This window comes from Hetaerina americana, unplaced genomic scaffold (genome assembly GCF_022747635.1).
Source record: "Hetaerina americana unplaced genomic scaffold, ioHetAmer1.1.p SCAF_7, whole genome shotgun sequence".
Lineage (NCBI taxonomy): Eukaryota > Metazoa > Arthropoda > Insecta > Odonata > Calopterygidae > Hetaerina > Hetaerina americana.
The window spans coordinates 80,898,665-80,904,825 of NW_027287316.1; positions in this window are offsets into that span (position 1 = coordinate 80,898,665).

The following is a 6,161-nucleotide window of genomic DNA, read 5'->3' on the forward strand; positions in this document are numbered from 1 at the left end:
AGGGCCTTTGCGTTACTCAAGTTTCCGCGGCGATCCGCATTATTTTTGGTACCCAGCTCGAGATGCTGTTCTATAAATGAAGAAAATAAACATTTTGTGTTCCGTATAGCATGATGAAGAGACGACTAATGCGACGATCCGTGAAGGGAACTTCGCTGCCGAGCAAGTTGGTCGGTCGTAAAACGTGCGTCGTAGCTCTCATCCCCAATCACGCACGCACACACACGTCACGTATCATTGAGAAGAGAAAATGAATTGTAGAATGTTATCATCATCTTACATTTCAGCGATTTAGATTGAAATTCGAGAAAGGCTCTTGACGGATAGGTCACAAGAGGTTATTTTGCTACGTTTTTCATTGGAGCTCAACGCCAGAAATTAGCGCGAATTCTAGTTTATCTCCAATATGACGACATAATATTCTCATCATCATCCTGTGTAGTGCATCTCACTCTTTTAATTGCACATAAATGAGCTCAACTCACAAGAGTGAAATGAATGAAGGGAATTTTTTTCTTTAGCGTGGTAAAAATGGTCCGTTTTGTAGTAGCATTCTATTTTAAATACCGAACTGATTCTCAAGTAGACTTTTTATCAAGTGCTCTTTCGCAATCGGGTAAAATGATCGAGGTGGCGAGAACCGTCGTGTCATAGTATCATCGCTTCGACGTTCGACCACGCTCGTAGTAAAATGAGCGATGCCTTTCGCGATGTGCCAGGCGTGAAAACTCACCCGCGACGTACCAAATTATGGCGCCACTAATGTTCCATCGCTGGTTATTATCTGTTATGTTGGCAATGATCTCCTTGTTCTGTTTGCCCTCTACCGAATGTTTCATGTGGAACGTCAGTTGTTCAAATTGATGACGCAGGAACGTCAGTTGTGGATCAGCTGCCTTATGGATTGACGAGGAAGCTTTAGTCGTTTACACATCATAATAATAACCCTCCTGTCCTGTGATTCGCTCAACCCATAGGCTACTGCACTCTTTCGGTTGAAAGGAGTCGTGCCTGCTCCATTTTACAAATATGTCGCTGGTTCGACTGTTGTTGCTGTTATGGATAATGGCTCCATTGTTGAACGCGCCTGCAAGATGGCGGGACGATCGTGCGGGCTGCTTTATGAGAATTGAGAGAGAGAGAGAGAGACATTATGTGTGGATATGTGCGCGTGAATTGTGACCTACTAAGACTGTCAAAGGAAGATTTTTGCATTGTGTTGTTGTTTTGCTCGGAAAAATTGTTTGTCTTGTTGTTGCTGTTTACGAATAGGAGGCAGGCGAGAGGGAGTGTTCGAGCGTGGCGGGCAATGACGGAAGGATAGATGACGCAACCGGCGGCGGTTGGCAAACCAAAATAAGCCTTCAAAGAGGCCCGCTGAATAAAAACGCAAGCGAGGACTGAACACAACTATTTTTTTATGAATAATTTTCCAAAAATATTGAAAAAAAACATTTAGCAGTGAGGAGGGGACAGACACGGAGGATGAAGAAGGTTCGGCTTGAAAATGTGTCACTTTCACACAAACAGACATACATACACATAACCCAAATGTTTACAGACACAAAACCCAATGTATTCCGATGACCATGGACGGTTCCCGAATCGTCCATCGTCCAATCAACATACACGAACTGAATACGCACACACAAACTGCGCAACGCTTGCACGCCCTGAGATTTAGATTGTAATTTAGTCTACATCTGTATGACAGCGAGAGAAAGAAGGGTTAAATGTGCTTCTTAAAAAATAATTGAAAAAGGTGCATCCTAAAACATATATGTATAGTAAACATAAATAAAGAAATATGTGTGTATATGTATATATATATATATATATATATATATATATATATATATATATATATATATATATATATATATATATATATATATATATATAAATATATAAAAACACAGATGTAGATTTTTAGAATATAGAGACACAAAGAAAGGACACTCACAATTTGTTATTTTACGTTTCGACAGCACGGCTGTCGTCTTCAGAATCAGAAGACGACAGCCGTGCTGTCGAAACGTAAAATAACAAATTGTGAGTGTCCTTTCTTTGTGTCTCTATATTCTAAAAATCTACATCTGTGTTTTTATATATTTGTGTGTCGCCGATGAGCGTTCCATTTCGAAGATATTTTATATATATATATATATATATATATATATATATATATATATATATATATATATATATATATCCACACACATATACATATGTATATACAGGGTGCAGCGCTTGAATCCGGAGAAATTCCAATTTGAATTTCCCACCATATCGTTGTTCCACTAGAGGTGGCGATTGGCGTTCTTGAAACCTATGGGCATCTAGTAAACAGTCATAACCTGAAAATAGCCGAGATGTTACGTACAAGTGAGGAGTACAATCGAAGAGCCGCTGTTATCGAAAGTGTTCGCGCTGGGCGTTATATTTCGAAATAGTTCGATTCTTCCGGTGGTACCCCAGAACAACTGTATTTTACGATATTGCGGCTAAGTATCTATGATGCTATGATGCTTCGGAGAAGCCTGGTGAAGGTTTCGCTAATCCGGCGATGAAACGCGTGCTTGTCCGGATTTAAGCGCCGCGCCCTGTATGTGTATGTCTATATATATATATATATATATATATATATATATATATATATATATATATATATATATATATATATATATATATATATATATATATATATAGACATATATATATATACTATATATATATGTCTATATATATATAAATAGACATATATATATAAATATATATAAAATATATATATATATATATATATATATATATATGTATATATATATATAAATAGACATATATATATAAATAGACATATATATAAATATATATATATATATAAATATATATATATATAATATATATATATACAATATATACACACACATATACATATGCCATATACACACACATTCCTGCTTGATTCTCCCCACTTCTCCCCATTCTCACCAGAAAATCATGTTTTCACGTCTTTTATACAAATATTTTGCTCAGAAAGTTTGGACTTGGTGGCGGAGGAGACTTGTTGCGTTTTTTGTATAATATTATAAAACATTCGAGGCCCTGACTGCAGCAAGGAGGTGGTCACCACGACGAAGGCTCGTGGTGCGGGTAGGCATGGGGTCATTGGAGGCATCAGCACCATTGCCGGTCAAGCAACCAGCCATTCAGCCGATGCTCAATGAGTGAGGGTTCACAGCGAAGGGATGTCGACTTGAGCCAAAGCTTTTGGCGAAAAAAAATCATAGCGTTGGAAGGACCGTTCGCATTGGATCCAAGTCTTTGGAGGCTTTGGAAACGAAGTTATTGTTGTCGGCTATCAGCCAGTCGTTTGGTGGATATGCGCCATGATGCATTTCAAAATGACAAGCGAAAGGCGAGTTGCTAACCACACGCGACCTTCCCCCCTTCCCGCCCCACTTAATACATTTTGAAGGCGCGCATCCGCGTAGGGATATGGGCGTTGCCTGCCACACTCTTTTTGTTTACGTTGACGACGAGCTGATGAGTTAACCAATCAGGAAACGCGTCGCGCAACTCCTACGTGCCACCTAGTGTTGAATCCAAGGAACAGAAATGTACATAGAACGCGGGGTTTCATTGTGAGACACGGGGTCAAACGGTGGAGGAGTCACCAAGGCAAGTCGAGCGCGGGAAAGTATAAAAAAGAGGTTTTCACGCGAAAAATAAAACAAATCCGCCCATAAATTTGTACTCCAAGCGAAATCTCCCTTCCTTGGTAACGCATGTCTTAATTTCGAGGCGACAACGTCAAGGCGTCGTCGAGGACGATTCCTGATTGACTGACTCGTCACTCATTATTCATTCCGTAGGTCCCAACCCCATCTTTCATTCCCCCGCGATGTAGTCAAAAATACAGTTAGAAAGATTAAACACTTTTTATTGACGCTTCCTTCACGAATCCCAAATCTTGTGTACTGATGCGGACGGGCCTTCTAAAGCTTTCTTCTCGTGGGCATTGCATTTACTAAGATTGTACAATAACTGTATAAAGCATAAAGAATAATATAAGCAAAGGTTATAAAAAACTAAAGTCTTCCATTTCTTTCACAAATAAACCTGATAAGAATAAGAGGTATGACTATGTGTGTATGTGTACGAACTTGTACTACACTATATACTTGTTTCCCTCACTTAATATGTACTATATGTACATGGATATTACCATTTATTATTAGGTAATCTACCGGTTAAGGCAGGTTTTCTTGGATGGACACAGCTATGATATAAATATTTTGTGACTCCTAACAAAACACAAAATCCATCATCCTACTCTATATCAAGTACCTCTTCATCACTGAGTACTTTCTTCCTCCCTTCATCCCGTCCAACATCCCTATCCTGTTCCTTCCCTTTCCTCTTTTGCCCAACATTCTTCCCTCTATCACAGTCTTCAACATCCCACTGCTGGTCAACACCCCCTTCATCCACTTTTCCTGCCTCCATAGGATTTCTCCCAACAAACCCCTCTCTTCGCCCACCATACCAAGTACTTCCTCATTTGTTTTCTTCTCTGTCCATTTCACCTTCTCCATTCTTCTCCACACCCACATTTCAAAAGCCTCCAATCTACGTCTATCCTCCTGCTTCAATGACCACGTTTCCGCGCCGTACATAGCTACGCTCCATATCAAAGTTTTTACGAGTCTTTTCTTAACATCCTTACTCAACGTCCCCGTCATCAATTCCCTCTTCCTTGTGAAAGCCTCTTTGCCTAGCGCAATTCTTCTCCTTACTACTACTTTGACCGTGTTGGTCCAAAACACTCCCGAGATACGTAAACTGTTCTACCTGCTCTAGTTTTTGCCCTGCTATTTCAATGTTTAGCTTAGCCTTTTTCTTTCTAGAAAATCGCATAACCTTTGTTTTATTAATATTGATTCTCATCCCATGCCTGTCGCACTGTATTTCCAATTCACTAAGCAATGCCTGCAACACCCTGGCTGTCTGACAAACACAAGCTGGGTCATCAGCAAACCTAACTGATTTTACAAATTCCCCGCCCACCTTCATTCCTACCTCCAGTTCTTCCCATGCCTCTTTAATCGTTTCCTGTACATACAGGTTGAACAGTAACGGTGATAATGGGCAACCCTGCCTGACACCTCTTCCTAACACTGCCCATTCGGACTTCGCGTTCCCCAGTCACACCTGAGCAATCTGAGACATGTCAGGTTGCGGATTAGCCTACATTCCCTTCACTCTATTCCTATTTCCTGTAATATACTCATTTATTTTCCCCAATTCACTCATCAAACGTTTTTTCGAAATCTATGAAACAGACGAATACCTCCTGGTTGTATTCTATATTCCTCTCGATTAGTAATCTCATTACTGCAATGGCATCACGCGTACCTCTCCCCTTCCTAAACCCAAACTGATCATCCCCTTATTAATCATTTGCCCTACCCTCTTTCCTTTTGTTTATTATCCTGAGAACCACTTTAACTGCGAGGGATATCAAATTTATTATCCTGTAGTTCTTACATGATGTAGCCTTTACCTTTTTCGGAATAGGAACTAAAACTGATCTCACAAAGTCTTCCGGCCAGATTCCTTCCTCATATATACTACGAATCAGCCCATATAGCCTCTTCCTCCCACATTTTCCTAAACATTTCAGTAGTTCCACAGGAATGCTTCCCACCCCCACGGTCTTATTTAGTTTCATCTCCCTTAATGCCCTTTCTATCTCATCGTCAATTACGCGTATCTTCCTCTGCGTCATTTTCCATTTCTATGTCTACCTTTGTTGGTCTAAGTTCTTAACTATACAGTTCTTCTTTATATTCCTTCCATCTCTCTTGGATCGTTCCTGTATCAACTATTACCTTACCCACCTTATCTCTAACTGTTAGCACAGATCTCCCTTTCTTACTTCCTGATAAAGATTTAGCTTTGCTGTACAGCGCCCAGAGAGGTTATTTTTCGGTCTGAGATGTTTTCTGAAGGATTGATTGGAAACTTTTTTGATCGGAAAATTCAGAAAAATAACCTCTCCATGAACGAACGTCATGCCCTAAAAGCCCTACAGTCCAATCCCAACATCGTTGTTACCTCCGCCGATAAAGGCTCCTCTGTTGTAATTCTAAACACCAATG